General features: G+C 41.9%; 1 protein-coding gene across 1 annotated transcript in view; it reads right to left on the reverse strand.

The window, feature by feature from the left end:
* LOC126175379 (uncharacterized) overlaps nucleotides 1-22673 on the reverse strand; it is a 195003-nt gene that overhangs the window by 140742 nt on the left and 31588 nt on the right. The gene's annotated exons all lie outside the window — the stretch shown is intronic.

Raw genomic sequence — 22673 nt, forward strand, 5'->3', positions numbered from 1 at the left:
CTTTTTGAGCTATTTACCGATGCCAGACAACAGTCATTTAGTGTCAGCGATACAACTTTGCGTGATTGGGCGTTAGAGATTGCCAACACGATAGGCGCTAAAGAATTTGCAGCTTCTTAAAGTTGGATTAGTCGCTTCAAAAGATCACATAAAATTGTGGCAAGAAAAATAACAAAATTTGTATCGAGAAACAGGTCGGAAAATGAAGTAACACAAATCGAAATGATAGAAGCTTTTCTTACGAATGCAAAAAATAAGATCGCTAGTTTTAGTGAATCGTACGTGTACAATGCAGATCAGTCAGGTTTTCAAAAAGAAATGCGTGCGAGAAGAACACTGTCATTCAAAGGGGAAAAACATATTGAGGCGATTGCGCAGTCCACGACTGCACTCACCCATTCATACACTACAATGCCCATAATTAGTCTGGATGGTTCATTGCTGTCTAAACTATATGTGTGTCTTCAAGAACCAACTGGACGTTTTGGACCACGTGTCAAAAGAACAATATTCTACGCAAACAATCTTGTGGTAGACGCATCGAAGTCTTGAAAAATGGGAAATTAAAACGTTACACTTCTCATGCGTCATGCTTTTCTTCCGTTCTGCGGGAACAAATCTCTTCTCCTTCTAGATTCGTGGTCATAAAAGGTCTGAATCATTAAAAGCTGTATTTCGAGCCCACCCTGACAAAGAAGTAGAGGTATTTCAGATTCTACTCGGCACGACGAACATAATTCAACCTTTAGACAGAGAATTTTTCCGTCAGTGGAAGGCCTTTTACAGAAACCCAACAGAGAAAATTATTGTGTACAGATCACTGCAATTTCCTGTCTATCACCGTGACAATATTCTCAAGCTGCAATCAGTAGTACATTAACAATTTTCCTCCCCACGGTTTCAGAATTTGATTAAATATGCGTGGCACTCCTCGAAATATACTGATACTAGGCCCGATTCATTCCTAACACGAGCCCAGTTTTGTCTACGGACATCTAACAACGTCTGTGATTCGCAGGGCTGCCATATGTCGTCTTCGCTTGTATGTTCTTGGTGCAAAAAAAAACTATGTTTTGAACATTGTATCCATATTTCGCATTTTTGCGGTGATTACAAGAAATAAAATTTGGACATGTTCTAAACCGTATATTTATTTGTGTCTATTTCATAGCTATTTGGAATGAATGTTGTAGATAACATATCAGCCATATTTGTCAACGAATGTTTAATTATCATACGATCGCTTTCACTGGGGGAATCAGCTCTCTCACTGCTGTGGCAAGAGAGCGGCACGTAGCTAACGCCACCTTGTCCATAGATGGCGCTGGTATAACGTAGCGAGAGGTCAGAGTTGTACAAGAGGCAGTTATAACCGCGGAAACCATGCGACAATAATGTATTACTTCATAAAATTGTTTACAGACTTCCAGGTCATGTCAGCAGCTAAAATTCTGCATACAGACTTCTTGCAATGTTAACTCACAGTGGTAAAAAAAGCAACACAGGTTTCGACATGACAAGTCTGACCATTCCCTTGTCAGTATGAACGTGACTCGCCTAAAGTGAATGTTTTCTGTGCCATTTCAGCCAATAAAGTTTTTGGTCCCTTTTTCTTCGAAGGTGCTACTGTAACTGGACTACAGTATCTGGAGATGTTAGAGAATTGGCTGTTCCCTCAGCTCGAACAAGAAGCACAACAATTCATATTTCAGCAGGATGGAGCGCCACCACATTGGCACTTATCTGTCCGTCTGAACGTCAACTACCCGAGGCGATGGATCGGCCGCCAGGCAGCCTGTGACAGAGCACTTCATCACTGGCCTCCAAGAAGCCCTGGTCTTACCCCCTGCGATTTTTTCTTATGGGGGTATGTTAAGGATATGGTGTTTCGGCCACCTCTCCCAGCCACCATTGATGATTTGAAACGAGAAATAACAGCAGCTATCCAAACTGTTACGCCTGATATGCTACAGAGAGTGTGGAACGAGTTGGAGTATCGGGTTGATATTGCTCGAGTGTCTGGAGGGGGCCATATTGAACATCTCTGAACTTGTTTTTGAGTGAAAAAAAAACCTTTTTAAATACTCTTTGTAATGATGTATAACAGAAGGTTATATTATGTTTCTTTCATTAAATACACATTTTTAAAGTTGTGGTATTCTTTTTGAATCACCCTGTATTTTCGTTTCCTTTATTCAGGAGAAATTGTGTGTATTATTTTTGTGGGGTATGTCTGGTGTCCCGGTCTTAGAGTTGTATAGGTCAAGCGAATATTCGATCCCAACACTGTGTGTGTTTCTTTTTTGTTCGGTTTATTTTAGAGGGATTCGTGTGTGCAATTTCTTCATTATGTTGTTTTTTTGGGTCGTGGCGGTGGTGGAGCATGTCTCGTATCAGGTGACAGGTCAACCCAATTATTCGAGTCCAGGTTTGTGTTTTCTGTATTTTTCCTTCGGTTTATGCTACAGGAATTCGTGTGCGTGAGTTTTTGATTTTTTGGTTGTTTTGGAGTGATTTTAACTTTATTACCTATTTTTTAGTTTTTCCCGCAAAACGCCCTAAGCCCCACTGTTGTCCCGTTTATTAGCTGACTGAAATACACTCCTGGAAATGGAAAAAAGAACACATTGACACCGGTGTGTCAGACCCACCATACTTGCTCCGGACACTGCGAGAGGGCTGTACAAGCAATGATCACACGCACGGCACAGCGGACACACCAGGAACCGCGGTGTTGGCCGTCGAATGGCGCTAGCTGCGCAGCATTTGTGCACCGCCGCCGTCAGTGTCAGCCAGTTTGCCGTGGCATACGGAGCTCCATCGCAGTCTTTAACACTGGTAGCATGCCGCGACAGCGTGGACGTGAACCGTATGTGCAGTTGACGGACTTTGAGCGAGGGCGTATAGTGGGCATGTGGGAGGCCGGGTGGACGTACCGCCGAATTGCTCAACACGTGGGGCGTGAGGTCTCCACAGTACATCGATGTTGTCGCCAGTGGTCGGCGGAAGGTGCACGTGCCCGTCGACCTGGGACCGGACCGCAGCGACGCACGGATGCACGCCAAGACCGTAGGATCCTACGCAGTGCCGTAGGGGACCGCACCGCCACTTCCCAGCAAATTAGGGACACTGTTGCTCCTGGGGTATCGGCGAGGACCATTCGCAACCGTCTCCATGAAGCTGGGCTACGGTCCCGCACACCGTTAGGCCATCTTCCGCTCACGCCCCAACATCGTGCAGCCCGCCTCCAGTGGTGTCGCGACAGGCGTGAATGGAGGGACGAATGGAGACGTGTCGTCTTCAGCGATGAGATTCGCTTCTGCCTTGGTGCCAATGATGGTCGTATGCGTGTTTGGCGCCGTGCAGGTGAGCGCCACAATAAGGACTGCATACGACCGAGGCACACAGGGCCAACACCCGGCATCATGGTGTGGGGAGCGATCTCCTACACTGGCCGTACACCACTGGTGATCGTCGAGGGGACACTGAATAGTGCACGGTACATCCAAACCGTCATCGAACCCATCGTTCTACCATTCCTAGACTGGCAAGGGAACTTGCTGTTCCAACAGGACAATGCACGTCCGCATGTATCCCGTGCCACCCAACGTGCTCTAGAAGGTGTAAGTCAACTACCCTGGCCAGCAAGATCTCCGGATCTGTCCCCCATTGAGCATGTTTGGGACTGGATGAAGCGTCGTCTCACGCGGTCTGCACGTCCAGCACGAACGCTGGTCCAACTGAGGCGCCAGGTGGAAATGGCATGGCAAGCCGTTCCACAGGACTACATCCAGCATCTCTACGATCGTCTCCATGGGAGAGTAGCAGCCTGCATTGCTGCGAAAGGTGGATATACACTGTACTAGTGCCGACATTGTGCATGCTCTGTTGCCTGTGTCTATGTGCCTGTGGTTCTGTCAGTGTGATCATGTGATGTATCTGAACCCAGGAATGTGTCAATAAAGTTTCCCCTTCCTGGGACAATGAATTCACGGTGTTCTTATTTCAATTTCCAGGAGTGTATTTCGTGTTTCTTGTTCCGTAATGGTCAATCTTGTGGTCGCCATCTCGATGGTTGTCCTAGTAGCTCGTGTAAACTACGCTCTTTGCGCAAAACATCACATTACGGCTCAACACAGTTGGGTAGAATCGGACCTTGCTGTATTCCCCAGCTTTCTATAAGGCTACAATATTTACCAGCTGGAACTATTGTGCCAAGGCTCTCTATAAATGCATTTCCCATAATCAAATACTAAATAATCTAATCTAATAAAATCTAATAAAAATACAGGAGGTAACAAAACATACATATAACTTAACCAACTAGACAAACAAACTGGTGAAGCACGATTTTAGGACGGAACGAAGGAGGAAGACGTTAAGACGAGATTTTATTGCGATGTGTCGCTTAAACTATATATTTTTGTTGTGCAAAATATTCTTGTCAAGGCATCTCGACAAGTACACCGACCACAGACCACACATAGACAAAGCCAGTAATCAGCTGGTAGAATAAGTGCAAGTCCTTTCGCACATTTTGCGCAGAATCGTATAGGTCCACTCGCGTTTCCTCTGTTAAGCTATCTCAGTTGTTTTCCTATGGCAGTCACTTATTTCGACATCTAAAGTTTTGACGCTTGTGTGACGATTTAAATAAATGAGTGACACCTGTTAAATGCCACCTTTGATAACTGACTTGCTATAAAATATCTTTCAGAAAAAAGTGGAATCGTAACCTTTCTGTCCATAGCTTCGAAATATTGAACCAGTTCGCAGCACAACTTGGAAGTTAACGAAATTTTAATCGTACGCGTCAGCTTGACAACGCTAGGGCGAATAATTCAGAGTTGGTGAGACAGCCGGGTCGCGAGGGTGAAGAGGAGGACGGGCCAGCAGAGAGAGGAATAAAAGCAGCCGGAAAGGAGTTCCATAATTAACAGCGGAATGAAGAGGAGTGTCCTCGAGCGGCGGGCAGGGCACGCGCCTAACAAGTCCGCAACTCATTTAATTGCTGGGCCGTCGCCAGCTGCCCGACGATCAATCGCGCCGTCGCAGTCGTCGGAAAAAAGGTAAAGCGCGAAAGGAAACAAATTAGTGGTTGTCTGAACCGACGAAGACGTCAAATTTAACTGGGAAATCGAAGGGAGGGCAAAAAGCATTCGTCGATTTAGGCCGTGGACTGGAAACCAAGTTAGTGGGAACAAATCAACGAAGTTTCCTCAGAGGAGCCACGACCTGCCAAGCATCTGCTGTTTTTAAAATTTCCACAGCTCCTGACTCTGTTAATTTCTATCTCGACGCTTATGCGTCAGTGTTAATTAGTAACATCTGTTATCAACCTTGATCCAAGTGTGTGCTTGAAAGGCGTACTTACGCCTGGGAAATGCTAAATGCTAATGTCTCATTAAGTTCACCCAATTCCATCTAAGTTCATATTTCGCGAAAAGCTATTTACAAGCCCAGGGGATTCTCAGAAACATAAATATTTTCTATGAGCTTCTCTCTTCATACATCAGCATAAACTCTAGGTGCAACGACGAGGTGTTGCATATGTGCGGTTTCAGTTCGCGAACATTGTTTAGGTTGTTGTTCAAGTGTCCCAGAATGCTAACTGTGGCATTCCTTTATGTACACTCCGTGTGATTTCTTGTCGACGATACTGGCTCATACAGAGGAAACTGCTATAACTATTCGGAGAACACTAGACGGAAAATTGATTTGCAGGTGTGTAACACTTCCTTAAGTAATCTACAGAAAGTCCGCACATAATTCAGAGGTTTCACTTTCCGTAAGCGTTCAGCTGTACTGAAAAACAAATTGATAAATTCAAGTCTTCAAATCCAAGATGAAAGTTTTCCTTGTGGCACACTCAATTCTGTATGAGACTTAATTTCAGAAGTTGAGAACTTTTTCTGTAATATGTTTTTTTTTCGTATGCTCTCTGAAAATTTTAACGTGTTTCCTTAAATCTTAAGTTTGCTTTTTTTTCGCGTAGAATATCTCTGCCAGCGACTGGTCATTTTTCTAATTTAAACCAGCCGTATACCAGATTGATACCGCCAACGAATTACCTATGCAACCCTTTGTCAAACTAAACCTGTAAGCATGTAAATGCCGGCATATAGGAATTATGGGTTTTTTCCTGAAACTGTGGCAGCAGCACTGGTAACACCGGTTCCCATCAGATCACTGAAGTTAAGAGCTGTCGGGATGGAGTTAAGTTTTTAGTAGTTTAGTTTCCTAAAACTGTAAACCATGACATGTCGAGTACACTTGGTTGCTTGGTTGGTTTGGTGGAGGGGACCAAACAGCGAGGTTCAAATGGTTCAAATGGCTCTGAGCACCATGGGACTTGACTTCTGAGGTCATCAGTCCCCTAGAACTTAGAACTACTTGAACCTAACTAACCTAAGGACATCACACACATCCATGCCCGAGGCAGGATTCGAGCCTCCGACCGTAGCCGTCAAGCGGTTCCAGACTGTAGCGCCTAGAACCGCTTGGCCACTCCCGCAGGCACAGCGAGTTCATCGGTCCCATCGGATTAGGGAAGGATGGGGAGTCAAACCGGCCCTGCCCTTTCAGATGCACCACCCTGGAATTTGCCTTAAGCAATTTAGGGAAATCACGGGAAACCTATGTCAGGATAGCCGGACCTGGGTTTGAACCGTCGTCCTCCCGATTGCGAGTCAAGTTGGCTCACGGAGGAATGAAAACACTACTACTGTTATTGTTACTACTGCTACTGTTATCTGTAGTTTCTTCACATCATTTGAGATGAAGGCTAGGTACACATTATGAACCTTAGACGTTTCCCAGTTGCATCCTCGTACCACCCGTTGTAAGATGCTAAGCTAACAGTAATATTCCCTCTTCGGTATAAAAAAAAGCTTGAAGAGTATTAGGTGTACAGCAAAATAGCTGGCTATATATGTGTTGACATAATATGCCTTTTGTGCCGTGGAACCTCGTCTGCTCAGATTAAACTTGGGAAATGAATACAGAATGACATTTCTTAAAACATTAATATTACATTTTCCTAGTATGTTACTAAACCTCTCACAACAAAACCTTCACAGAAAACATAATACAATTAGGTTTTGGAACAGGAACAAGCCGTTACAGAAAGACATTATAGTTCATGATGCTTCAATTCCAATGAAGTCGAAAGCAACAGCACACGCGTAACATAACAACCAAATCCAGAACTATAAGTTGTCCCACATTTCACAGTAGGAATAACAACGTCGTAATACTAACAGGACATATATGGTTCCAAAACGAGCGCACCCCAGAATTACTCAAACACAGTTTTTAGTGTGAATCTTTCATGTACTTCGAGTCGTTCTATGTCCTCCTTCACTCTTATTTGGAAGTTTTCGCTTAATGTCAGTAGCAGCATTATTAAAATATGAAACCAACAATAGCATCACTAAAATCCAAAACTACAATCTCTTTCATTCATTAATAAATTTAAAAGCACTTTTATTTAGGGTACAGAGATAAAAAACGAACATTTACGTAACTTGCCAACATCAGCGAAGTGGCTTATCCAGCTGCATCTTTTATCAACAGCGTGGTACATTTTAACCCGTCTAATCGCCGTTACTTGTTTACTGTCCACACGGATAACTGGTCGTTCCCATACCTAACGTTCATCTGAAACAGCCATACTATGCGATACAGCTCCTGCCGTCCAGCGAGATACAGAAAAATCCACGTGAGGTAAAACAACATAGTTAACACTCCATAGTTAGATGAAAATGATTTGATATGAAAAATATACCATAAGACAGTCCCTTCATCACCGAACTGTGGACTTTGTACTCCGAACACAGTATACGCACTAGTCCGATATGCAATCACCAGTAACGTCTGTTCTGTTATGTGAATTCTGTAATGCTAAGGAGGCCATAAGGTAATAATAATCAACTATACCGTCCACGAGTTTGTGGCAAAACACAGTGACGTGAGTTTAGAGTAGCAAATTCCCTTCCATACGGGGTTACTCAAAAGGCCTACCACATAACACTCCCCTGGCTTTGCCCATGCGTACTACAGAACAGGTAGCTGCGCCCACCCTCCACGCTCCATCAAAATCAGCATACCATCATGTCCATGCTATACAGGCCTCGTACCTCTCTGGAAGCAGTGACTCAAAATCTGCACGGACTTAACCATAGCAATCACTGCACATTTTCATATCAATACACACGTTCCGTTACGTCCTGCTCCACATAAAGCCCGCACTTGCTTGTTATCGTTCAGCGGTCCCCCGTGTAAAAGATGTCCCAGCTGCCGTCGCAGTCCTCCCAGCGATGCGTGACACGCAGTCTATCGACCGCTACACCCTGTTTGATAAGCAAAGACGTGCCAACTGGCACACTTTGTACCAAACTTATTTTGATATTCTGAGCCATTTCTGAAATACTAGCCTATTACTAGGTTTACATATTTTTTATATTACCCCCCCCCCCCCCCCCATTCCTTCAATCGCACTAGTAAGCACCATCGAAACTAGGATCAATTAGTCAACCACTCTGAAGGCCTTTGTCTTACACTAACGTTAGCAGTCCCTACCCAGACGAATAGGGGCGTTAGGTATGTTTTACCTCCTGTGTTTTCAAGCCAGCAAGCGACGTGTGTACCAAGTTTGGTTAAAATATACGTTGAGGCGCAAAAGACACTGGTGCAGGCGTGCATATTCAAATACAGAGATATGTAAACAGATAGAATACGACTTTGCGGACGGCGACGCCTACATAAGACAACAAGTGTCTGGCGCAGTTCGGCTACTGCTGCTACAACGGCAGATTATCAAGAGTTAAGTGAATTTGAACGTGGAGTTATAGTCGGCCCACGAGCGATAGGACACAATATCTCCGAGGTAGCGATGAAGTGGGGGTTTTCCCATACCAGCGTGCAAACCATTCAAAGATATGGGCTTTCGGAGGCGAAGGTCACTTGTGTTCTCTTAATGACTGCACGACACAGAGCTTTACGCCTCGCCTGGGCCCGTCTACACCGATATTGGACTCTTGATGAATGTAAACGTCTTGCCTGGTGGGACGAGTCTCGTTTCAAACTGTACCGAGCGGATGGACGTGTACGAGTATGGAGACAACCTCATAAATTCGTGGACCCTGCTTGTCAGTAGGGGACTGTTCAAGATGGTGGAGGCTCTCTAATGGTGTGGGGCGTGTGCAAAATGGGTCAAATGGCTCTAAGCACAATGGCACTTAACATCTGAAGTCATCAGTCCGCCAGACATAGAACTACTTAAACCTAACTAACCTAAGGACATCACACACATCCATGCTCGAGGCAGGATTCGAACCTGCGACCGTAGCAACAGCGCGGTTGCGGACTGAAGAGCCTAGAACCGCTCGGCCACAGCGGCTGGCAGGCGTGTGCAGTTGGAGTAATATGGGATTCCTGATACGTGTAGGTACGACTCTGACAGGTAACACATGCGTAAGCATCCTACCTAATCACCTGCATCCATTCATGTCCATTGTTTATTCCGACGGACTTGGGCAATTACAGCAGGACAATGCGACACTCCACACATCCTGAACTGCTACAGACTGGCTCCAGAAACACTCTTCAAAGTTTAAACTTTTCCGCTGCCCACCAGACTCCCCAGACATGAACATTATTGAGCATATCTCGGATGCTTTACAACGTGTTGTTCAGAGGAGATCTCCACCGCCTCGTATTCTTACGGATTCATGGAGGGTCCTGCAGGATTCATAGTGTCAGTTCCCTCCAGCACTACTTCAGACAGTAGTCGAGTCCATGCTACTTCGTGTTGCCGCACTTCTGCGTGCTCACTGTGGCCATACACGATATTAGGCAGGCGTACCAGTATCTTCGGCTCTTCAGTTCATATAAACGCCACACTTACCGACAGCTGCTATCCCTACTTTAACAGGGATGTAATCTGTTGCCCCCACTCCTCCCACACACACACACACCCCAAGCCCCCTCACTCTTCAGTCTATACAAGGACCAAGAAATGACGGAAATCGCTGACGACATTTCTATCCTCGGTGAAAGTAAGACAGGATTGTAGAACCTATTAAATGGAATGAATAGTCTAATGAGTACACACCATGGAGAGAAAGCAAGCTGAAGAAAGGCGATGTAATGAGAAGTACAAACGAATTTAGCGGTAAACTTAACATCAAAATTGGGGACCACGAAGTAGATAAGCTGAATGAATTCTTCTACCCTGGGAGCAAAATAATGCATGGTGTACAAAACAAATACAGGCAAACAATGTCCAAAAGAAGTCTACTTGCATCGAACACTGGCGTTAATTTGAGGAATTTATTTGTGAGATTTACATTTGGTGCACAGCTCTGTATGAAAGTGTGTCATGAACTGTGGGAAAAGCGGAATAGAAGATAATCGAAGTATCTGAGGTGTCGTGTTACAGCAGTATGCTGAAAATAAGCTGGACTTACAAGAAATGATAAGCTTGTTCGCAGAATCGGCGAGTAGAACAACATGTGGGAAACATTCACAAGGAGAAAGGACAAGATGACTGTACGACTTAAGACATTAAAGAATAACGTCCATGGCGCTCGAGGGTAAGTGATTGGAATACATCCCACAAATAACTGACGATTTTGGATAAAAGTGCTATTCTGAGATGAAGAAATTGGCACAGGACGGAATTCATGGTGGGCTGCACCAAACCAACCACAAGACCCCCACCCCGCCCCCTCCTCCCCCCTCCCCAGAAAAAGGAATATGCAAAGGGTAGTGTGCAGCTGTTACTATACAGAGGTCAGTCACAGCAAACACGTTCCTGATGAAATTAATCCATTCGACATCAAGTCCACAGTAAAGTAACCCTACAAACAGTACCTTATTCATGCATGGATCGTCGTAGTAGAGATCCACCTTAGGAAGGATGAGACCAGCAGTTTCTGGCAGACACAAACGATGCTAGTCAGCGGCTAGTAATTTACAGACAGCAGAGGTGGGACTCTGCCCAAGTGACCCGTCGAGCGCCGCGTGATTAGCGGCTGGGACACGCCCTGCTCTGCACTACTCCCTGGCGTGAGAGCGCCCATTTCAGCCCCACGCCTTCTCCTTTGGATTAATCGTCATCAAGGTTGTTACCAATGAGTCGAACAAACTGTCGATGGATTCGACATTAATACTCCTTGTTTTTGACTATTTTGATGTCACTTCCCATCACACCCATCCTCGACGCTACCCCCAACAACTGTCATGAGAGCTGTCATCGATTAGTCATTCGAAACCGAAAACAATGGAATCGATATTAATACTGGGAGTTTTAGAGTATAGGGGTAGTTTGAAAAGCTCTCGGAATAGAACAGAAATTTTTCAGTGTAGTCTCCCTGTACACTAATGCACTTGGGCAATCGAGGTTCCAGTGCCTTGATTCCGTCGCTAAAATTAGATACCTGCAGGCCTGCAAAAATATCCATCAACTTCGGCTTTCAGTTCTCCATTTAAAGCGAACCTTCCTGTGCCGAAGAACATTTTGAGCTGGTGGAAGAGACGGAAGTCTGCCGGAGCCACATCAAGCCATGACAAAGACACTTGTGTGTAGGCGCACATCGTGTTGATGAAAGATGATTTTCTTTCTTGCCAAACCTGGTCTTTTTCGTTTATCTTCTGCTGTAGTTGTTCCAGGTGGGTCGTAGTATTTTCCTGTAATTGTTTGATCAGTGAGAATATAAGCTGTCTGCAGAATCCGTTTCGCTTTCATAAGACTGACACCATGGACATTCCGGCCTTTGCTTTTCTTTGGTGATGGTAGATCACTGTGTTTCCATTGCTTTGAGTGTTGTTTTATCTCTGACGTGTAGCAGAGGAAACAAGTTTCATCTGTGGTCACAAACTTGTTGGTTGCACTAAATCGGTGAAACATTGTTCGGACATTTCCAGTGTGACGCATTTCTGAACCAGCGTTCACAGTCGCGACACCCGTCTGTAGCTGAGTCGACGTAAGTTGATCCTGACATTGCAGTGGGCTGGGCGCGGCAGCTTCGCGGGCCTACCCCAACCAATAACGTAACGCGATTGTCTCATGTCTGTAGAAGACTACTGTTTTAGCCTGCAGCCGTTAGTGGTTCGCAATTGAAACTGGCAACAGAGCTGCGAACTGTCAGGGATCTTCTTACGCCGCCTCGACTATAGCAGATAATTTTGTCATACACACTTCCAACGTTAAAATGTGATATGGCCCATCAGATAACATCTCTTCGGCTTCACAATTTCTATCACTTTCAGTCGGCGATCGTCCATCACTATTTTATCCACTTTTACGATAATTTTTGAGGTAGTGACATCTTGGCTGACCAATACGTGGACAATCATCTAAGCCGTCATGACCAAATTTAAACTCGTTTGTCCACTTCGTAGCAGTTGAATGTAAAGGAGCAGAGTCCCCCGGTATGTTCTGAAAAAGCAGCGTAATATAATTTGCTTTTCATATCTTGCTTTATGGAGCACTTAACTACTGTTCGAAATTCGATTTTTCCCATCTTCACAAATCACACTACACGGGAACAACAACAAAGAGACGTCCGCACCACTGGTTTTCATCCGGAGCACTGACGCGTCACATGGTTGTTCATAAAGGATGACCTGTTATTATGCAGGAATTTGTTTGCGCTAGCGTGATATCTGATGGTGATTCCGTGAACTTTTCAAATTGCCCATCACGTTTGGTTGAAACTGCTCCTAGCATCCCGGAGTTTCAGTATGAGTCACCTCTTCTTACCATCTCCCGCCTCCGCCCCCCCCCCCCCCCCGCGGCCCTTAAGGGTTAAATGACATTTGGATTGTCATTAAAAGGCTCAGCGCCTGGAAAAACTATGCACTGCATGCTAATTTAGTTCTTTTTACATGTCAAAACATTCACATCCACACCCCATTCTTAAGGGAACAAGAGGTGCCATGTTACGTTCAAATTGCTGGATATATTACACAACTTTTCTTACAGCCCACCAATTTCTTCATCCCATCCAGACAACCATATCTGTTTGTATCAGAGTAACCAAAACCCAGGAAAACGCCTTGGATATTTTCATTCACGGAGGGGCATATAACTGTTTTCCTATTTTAATCACAGTGACGGAAAGATATCAATTGCTTGGCAGTTGTATTTTGTCAAAAGTAACTAAACTTTACTAGCTGTGGTCCAGAACAGATTCGTTTTAAAAATAAAATTTAATGTATTCTTCTTACATTCCTATAACTGGTGCATATAATCCCTGTATTTATTATCAATTCCAAATTCTACACTCCAGTGCAGTCGTTGTTTAACGTTGTTATCAAAAATATCGAAACGTTGATGAGCGCTGTACTTTAAAATTGTGACATGACACTTCAATAAACGTTCTGAAGAACGTAGGTAACACATCTTTTAACATATGCGGTTTACAGATACGTATATACTATATAAAGGAGAAAAGTTGTTAGCAAAAATCTCGAAAAGTTCTTCACTGATTTACTCCAAATTTCTACAGGGCACTTTAGTAAACATTCGGACGGACACAGGCTATATGTCTTTTAATATATATAATACATAAATATATATGTAACATAGAAAGGGAAACGTAGTTACCAAAAATATCGAGAAGTTCTTGAGGATTTACATCAATGTTTACATGATACTGATATGACCTGTCTGACAGCCATGGCTATATATATATATATATATATATATATATATATATATACAGGGTGAGTCACCTAATATTACCGCTGGATATATTTCGTAAACCACATCAAATACTGACGAATCGATTCCACAGACCGAACGTGAGGAGAGCGGCTAGTGTAATTGGTTAATACAAACCATAAAAAAATGCACGGAGGTATGTTTTTTAACACAAACCTACGTTTTTTTAAATGGAACCCTATTAGTTTTGTTAGCACATCTGAACATATAAAAAAATACGTAATCAGTGCCGTTTGTTGCATTGTTAAATGTTAATTACATACTAGAGAAAATCTCTTAAAATTTCTGAACTGCGTACAAGAAGTTAAAGAAATATTTGCAGCAAACTTCCAGGCGTAGTGGAGGGTGTCTTGAGGAGCAAATTGAGGATGGAAACTCGTGTCAGAAAACGTCATCCAACAACGCTGCAGAGCCTCGAATTTACAGGCGCCGGCACCTGCCACCAGCCTACCCCTTCTACAACAAGTGTGACTTTGTATGCTGACAGACAATAGGACATACGTCTCGCAATGTCGTTTGTTATTCGGTGATCCCGAATGATTGCTACGATCCTCAGTGGAGAAGATGGTGCTAGCTGCTGCCTAGACAAGCCTGGTCTTCTGTGAATGCGATGTTCTGTTGCCTTGGTGAATGACGTTTTTGGACACAGGTTTCCATCTGCAGTCTTTTTTTCGCCTGTATACTGAAGAACACTGAAGGTTTTAGAAGGTTCCAGGAGAAAATTAAATTGCGGATGGAAACCTGTGTCTGAAGCCATTACACTGAGGCAACAGAGCGTCACTTTCTTTTTAGATGGGACCTTTCTATGCAGTAACTAGCTCCATCTTCTCCACTGGCGCCGGCCGGAGTGGCCGAGCGGTTCGAGGCGCTACAGTCTGCAACCGCGTGACCGCTACGTTCGCAAGTTCGAATCGTGCCTCGGGCATGGATGTGTGTGATGTCCTTAGTTAGGTTTAAGTAGTTCTAAGTTCTAGGGGACTGATGACCTCAGAAGTCAAGTCCCATAGTGCTCAGAGCCATTTGAACCATTTTTCTCCACTGGCGACCGTGGTGATCACTGAATGACAAACAACACTGCGAGACGTTCCGGCCACGGTACGTCAGCATAGAAAGCCAAGTTAGATGCCGAATGGGTGGTCTAGTGGCAGGCGCCGGCGCCCATAATTTCGAGGTTCTGTAGCGTCGTTGGATGACCATTCAGGACGCAGGTTCTTATCCTCGATTTGTCCCTCTAAGTTTGTGGCAACATTTTAGGATACCATAAATACTGCGTCGTTTCTAATTTTAGTTGTGAAGAATTGCCTAGGAAAATTTATTAATGTGACTGAAAATGTCATCAGCTTGCGAGGTACCCACTACTGCTTCAGTTTTCCACTATGCGCAACGGATTTATTTGCAGGACCTTTGCATTAATGCCCTATCTTGAAAGCTATGTCAATTCTGCTTGGTCCAATGATTGACATTCATACATTTAGTAAAATTACTAAATAAAAATTTCTTTTTTACTAATAATAAAACAAAATAATGAAAAGTTTTTCTATTCTTATAGAAAGGATGTTCCGACTCAAATTTGAATTTTTTTAGAACAAATTGATTTATTCATTAAGCATTTCAGATTATTATAAGAACAAAAAAACTAACTTCTTTAAACAAATATTAAGGTGGCTGATCTTTACACAGCTTGAAATTTGCATCAGATTCCACAATGTAATTTACGCGGATCTGACTTTCCTACTGACAATGTAAAATTTAACGCATCTGACTTTGTATCTTTATTTATCGTTAACGCATCTGACTTTTTCCTAAAACTATGGCCTCCTACGGATTGCTATCTTTTACTATCCCAAGTTCCCACTTTTGGATCGGAAGAAAAGGATATTCCACAACTGTATCCATTAATCAACATACACCCACAATTACTGCACCAACATATGCACAGGAGAAACGTAAGGATCGAGCCGTTAGCAGTTCCGATATTCACCATACCGTAACTATCTCTAGTCAAAATTATTCTACCGAAAACCAAAATTATTACTTATAACTTCCGCGCCTACTTGATCATTCACTTTAATAGCCACTATTGTACTGCTGCCTAATCCCGACACAAATTCACCCAGTGAAATATGAAAACCCTTCCAAAATTATACATACAAAATACACACACTCCAGATGAAATGCTTACTTTGTTGCAGCCCAAATTCATGGGTACGTTATCAGTTTAATAATCTCCTTCCCCGCTATGCAATTTTAATTATTCAGAAAATGTCTCCACGCGACTCTACATTCCAATAAACATGAATAAGCAAGCATTACCTTTATTACGGACACACAACACCGTGATTCCAATACAACATTAATTTATTGCTCTCTTAGGAACGTACATCATGGAATATAAAACATTAATTCAAGGACAATCAATATTTCCAGAGTGTCTATAATTACAAATATCAACCCGCAACACTCTCCCCACCCTGGTCAACTTCTAGAGGAATGACCAGTTGAATTGGACGTGAGATTATGGATCCTTCTGAAGTTCTTACGGTTACAGTTCGTATTTTCCCATCTCTTCCTTCATGAAGATCTTCTATCCGCGCCTTCCTCCACATGTGTCGTGGACGAACATCTTCTTGTAGAAGAACGACATCACCCAGCTGGAGTCTTCCTGAACCTGGCCTTGGTTGATGAGTTTCATGGAAGGTTTTGAGCAGGATCAGATATTCTTTCTTCCATCTGTTCCATCTTCACTAGCCGTTGAAATTTCTTGGACAAGTCCTTTCTAATTGGTGTTTCTGGACCAGTAGGTAGTGTTGTGAGTCGATCACCTACAAGGAAATGTGCGGGCGTCAGTCTGGGAACGGATGGTGGGATCTGTCAAACGCTACCTGAGAAAAGTTTTCTTAAATCGGAAGGCCCTTTTGGGTGCGCGGAAAATGAGTATGTGCTTTCAAACGCAATCATAGACGTATTGGAATTAGTCCATGTACCCTGTAGTGTGAATTCTACGACTCTGCGATGCGTTGAAGCTGCGGATGGCATTTCAAAGGCGTTGACAGATAGATCACGATGTTCTATAGTTCTTAAACCTAGCTCATCAATCAGGAACTTGGAAATGAAGCTGAACTTGAAACGTCCCCTTAGAGCAATTATACACGACTGTGCTGATAAACCTCTTACACTATTTTCTTTTCAAACAGCTGAGCAAAACTGAACGTACTCAAACATTCACTAAAGTGACACACAATATTTTTAGCGCAACGCAATCTGACTTTCAATAATCCCTACAAAACAATGGCCCTGACTAACTTTAACCTATACCTTTCACAAATCACTTACCTCACAAAAATCTTCGTTACTGGAACTACTGCAATACAGCGAGCGCCACTACTGCCAGCTAAATAAAAGATTCAAACAACGGAAGGCACTAACTACTGATAGGGATAGTTAGCAAATGAAAGATATTAATAGAGAACAAACAATGTATTTACCTTAATAGTCATAATATATATAGCAGTTCATGACAAATTACAAAACTCCGCCATCTCTCTCCCCACATCCACCACTGCTGGCGGCTCACCTCCAACTGCGCAACGCTACGCGCTGTTCACATCCAGCTGCCACTGCCCAACACTACAATGGCAGACAACAATGCAAACTAGCCACAGACTGCACACAGCACAGCCAGTGATTTTCATATAGAGCGCTACGTAACGTTGCCAATAAGAAAACATAAACAGCCTACTTACATAGCCCCCATGCTCCCCACAAAAATTTTACAAAATATTTTTGGGCAGTGGCCAATAATGATTTGAAAAAATTTTTCATAATTACAATAACAAAGATATCAAATGCACACACTTATTTATACAATGTTGGTCAAAAGCTAAAATTTTCTCACGGTCCATAAAGACAGGCCTGATCATTCATCACAGTAAAACTGCCATTTCTTTTATCAAAGTCTGAGCAGTAAAAGACAATGCACACGGAAGTAGTGGATTTCCATGCAGTCGTGAAGAAGTAGTGTTGTCCTTCCAACGGAAAGACTGTGCTGACTCTTGACATGCAGACAGGTAATGGGCCACGACAGAGCAAACCCACAGCAGAGTCATTCGACGTTTTGAAGAAGATTGGTAGGTAGGTCATCACAGAGTAGACCCACTATAGTCCAGGTAGAGAGTATGGTATTGGTGGGCCACCAGAGGTGCAGACCCACTGCAGTCCTTGTAGAAATAATGGTATTGGTGAGTCAGCAAAGGTGTAGACCCACTGTAGTCCTTGTAGAAATAATGGTATTGGTGAGTCAGCAAAGGTGTAGACCCACTGTAGTCCTTGTAGAACTAATGGTATTGGTGGGCCATCAAAGATGCAGACCCACTGTAGTCCTTGTGGAGACGGCCAGCAGCCATCTGTTGCGACTGTGCAGGTGCACATTCACCATCGAAGAGTCTTGCGGAGAATATAGCAAGTCCATAAACCACCACTTGTCCACTCACAAAAAAATTTGTTTGAAATGTCCGTAGAACCAGCAATGCTGTTATCCAGTCCCTTGCTGAATTATTAACACACGTGCAAACACTAACAGTCCCTACTTCTCACATATTGTCCATATACTATGACCAACAGAAACGTGTGCAGTGAAATGGAACTTACAAGTTACTTAATTAGATGAACTGGTGTCAATTACAATATTATAACATAAGAATACAATTACAAAGATACAAAATACACCATTAAAAACATAATAATACAGATAACATTTGTGGTAATATGGGCTTTACAAAAGAATTGAACTAACATATACATCAGTGTTACAGGAATTATGACATAAGTACATACATAAAAGATCAGAATAACTTGCGAAACATCAACTTCACACATGAGCATTAAAACAAAACAGAATAAATAATGTCTCAACATTTTTACAAAGTAAATAACATAGAAAAATTCTACAACATAGCTCTCATCAGCTAAACACATAAAGACAGGAAAAACACAAATACACAAGGGTACACAAACATATAGAGGGATGACACAAAAGGAAAGGACAGGGTTTGTTTTACTGCAGTATTTTGCATGGAGATCTCCCTTCGTTCATCATTATTCCCAAAAAGTCCTATCTAAGCCTGCTTTCTGTATTCTGTTCACATCCTCTGTCAAAAATAGTTTTTCTCCACTGTAAAGTATCCTTTTTTTTTTTTTTTGCCCAAACCATTTTCATATAGCTTCTCAATACATTTCTTCCAAGTCATCATAGTTAGTTTCTTATATAGTCTACCCCTCTTAAGCTAACTTAAATCTACTGAGCTCAGATGCTAAACTAAGGGACGAGGCAATGCAGCAGCATATAACAAATTAACACAAACAGCAATGCAAAAAAAATGGAAAATTGCAAAGCAAGCGACAGTAAATCTAAATTACCAAGCAATGCAACATTACAACTAATATGAGCCAATATGCAGCAACAAGAAAAATAAGTCAGTAGTAAAAATAGCTTAACAGAGTAACACAATTTAAAATTCAGTAGCACTATGCCTGGCAAACAGCAGCAGCAACTTATATCTAAACATGACAAAGCTCAAGCAGAAAAAATATTACACTAAAATGGCCATGTCTAATACCTATGTCACATCTTAACACTAGAGTGATGCATCACGAGAACTTACACTAGCAGATAAGTTACCAAATCGTAAAGAAATTATTTATGCAATTCCTGTGAAGGGAAATGTCTATTTATGTGCCCTCGTTTTCTTGGAAGTAGATCATAAATTTCTTATTGAGTGGATCTGTAGGCATAAAATAACTATATTAGTACATATATTAAATTTTATTTTAACCAATGCTGCAGTGCAGCTAGAAACTTGATATTAAACAAAATGTGTAAATAAATACATAAAGCAAGCCATATGGCATTTTTCTCAACTAGCAAGACAATAGCTGTGAAATGTTTCTCATCGTTTCATTAGGCATTTCAGTAAATATCATAAATTACGAGCTTCACAGTATGCTTTCAACAAGGAAATGTCAGTAGCGCGGACAATGGCCTCCCCTTTCTTTTTTTTCTACCTGTGCTTCTGACGAGGCACTCACACTAATGGCTTGTTCTCCAAGCGTCTGACACACCTGGGTGCCCACGACGCATTATGTGCAGGTGGTCACTTAACTTTCTTACGGAAATATTTACGACAGCAGTTTCCGCTACAGTGACAGTCTCATATAAAAATATTTCACAGGTCAAGAATTTGCGTTGCAAATGTGTAGAAACAAAATCCTATGAATATAACATTGTCCAAAAAATTTTCGCCTTAATTGTGATACATTCACGCATTTACACACACTTCATAACTCTTAAAGTACGATTCTTGGTTTCCAACATCCTTTTTCACAAGTCAAGAGTCCCTAACTTCTGTTCATTATTCATATACATATAAACACGTAATCACATTCCTCATATATGGTAGCATCATCTTATTGACATAAACATACCTCAACAGCATAATACACATCGTCGTCGTAAAAATAACATCATAACACCTCAGTCAAATCTCAAAATCGTCGTAGCTTTCTGCAATAATTTCAAAACCTAAAGAAAATTCTCTGCTCATGTCAATAGTGTCATCTACCTCAAACGTACTTTGAAAATCATGATCCCATACCAAATACATCATTCAAAGCTCTCATAGTATCACAATGGTTCCGAAAAAATATGAAGAGTTCACACAGTACAGACAAAATACAATTTCGTAAGTGTGAAGTTACCCAACGGTGTAATTACGTAAACATGTGTCACTGACGTAGTAAAAAACATGTTTATCTCTCAGTTAAACGATCAGATAGCTGTGTAATTTGTGTTAGAGAAATATGGTACCGATGTGTAAAGTTGTATAAGCAAATACCATATTAGCTAGGGCTCCTTGTGCTTGCCAAACACATGGTACACAAAGTAGGCGTGTACCCCCCTGAGGATTATTGTAATTATACTTAGGTGTTACAGATTACAGCAATGGAATGAAATGTATCACGGAAAACTTTCTTTGTAATTCAAAAATCTTTAAAAATAAATGTTTTAAGTACAAAATTAATCACTCAAATACGTGTCCTGTAGCGCTAAATGTGCGTCTTGCTGTAAGATCATCTCTGTGGAAGTCTCGTAGTTATTGTCCTCCGAAAGCTAACTTCTGCAGAAGTCAATGTACTTACCTCATGATAAACAAAAGTGAAATGCTTTGGGTATAGATTTCTTAGTTATTACGCTTATTGTTGTGATGAAGAAATTACTGTGCTGTAACGTATTGTTGTGCTACGGAAAAGGCTGTCTCATTGTAGCTATACCACAAAAGTTACTATTAAATATGTTTTACTTTCCAGAAGAATTCAGAAAAACTGTGCAGATATGAAACAGAAACACCGCAAAAGCAATAATATAAATTGTGTCACTCATTAGTAGCATCGTGGTATAATCGTGTAGCTGTCAAAGAAACCAAATACTAAGTCATCTTTAATCTCACAGAAAGTACTTCAAATAAAGAATGTCTTTTCAAGTAAACCAAAATGTTGCATTAAAATCTCATTAGCAGTACCAGATATGTTCTAAGTATGTGAGCCTTATAGTCGTTACGTAATCGTGCAACTAACAAGCAAGAATGTACACACACACACTAACACTGTGTCGTCTGTTCGCAATAACAATGCAGTCGTAATTTCTGTTTAAATAAGTTCTCTTGGTTCTTGAGTGGATATTGGACTTCAAAACATTGTTGCATGTTAACAGTTTCTCAGTGTGACAAATTGTACAAGTAGCGTGAAGTGAAAATTGCAAAGACTAAGTTAAAAAGCAGATTATCTGTCAATAAATGGTTTTACATGTGAAATGTGGTGTAAACCTTTACTCTTCCTAGTACACAGAGTTTCAACTTCAACGCAATTATCATGTGGTATACGTCGGATTCTGTAAGGTCCATTGTAAACTAGAAAGAATTTGTGACTCAAGTGTTTCTTCTTATGTGACAATGAATGAGCTTTAATGAGAACTTTCTGACCAATACATAATTTCTTTGCATTTGCTTTACCGTGTAGTTTTCTCCTTTTGTCTGCTGCAGATTTTATATTTTTAAGAGCCAAATCAATTATGTCTTTGTGTCGAAGTTTACGTGTATTCGGGAAAGGTACAAGCTCTCTGATTCTGTTTGGTGGTTCTTCATTCTTCAGTACAAGAGTAGGTGGTAAAGCAGTGGAGTCATGAGGCATTTCATTCAGCACGTTTTGAAATAAGTGTAAATATCTGTCCCAATGCTGATGCTTTCTGTGACAATAAAGTCTGCAAAGCTTATTGATTTCTTTCATAATCCGTTCGGAGGGGTTACAATGTGGTGAATACAATGAAATAAAAACAGGTTTGATTTTATGATTCCGAAGCATGTGTGACCAAACAGCAGATCTGAATTGCGGTCCGTTATCTGAAATGACTTTAGCAATGTGGCCAACTTCACGTAAGAAATTTTTAACAAAGGCGTTGGATACAGACCGTCCAGTGGCTTTACGTAACGGAGTGAAAGAAACAAATTTTGAAGTAAGTTCAACAGCGACTAGAACGTACGAAAATCCATTCGATGTTCTGACAAGGGGTCCCAAGAGATCAACAGCAGCAAATTCTTTTAATTTAGAAGGAATAATAGGAAACAACGGAGCACGATGTGAGATAGTAGATGGTTTCGCCTTTTGACAAAGTTTACAAATAGACAAGACTCTTCGAATTCTCTTTTCCATATTATTAAAATAACAAGTCGTTCGAAGAATATGATAACATTTTCGTGGACCAAAATGTGCGAAGCTGAAATGAATGTACCAAATGAGCTTATTAACAAAATCGTCTGGAATGCAAAGTACCCATAGCTTGTCATCAACAGTGCAGCGTTTGAACAGTATGTTGTTTCTAACCAGGTAATAATGC

This window comes from Schistocerca cancellata, chromosome 3 (genome assembly GCF_023864275.1).
Source record: "Schistocerca cancellata isolate TAMUIC-IGC-003103 chromosome 3, iqSchCanc2.1, whole genome shotgun sequence".
NCBI lineage: Eukaryota > Metazoa > Arthropoda > Insecta > Orthoptera > Acrididae > Schistocerca > Schistocerca cancellata.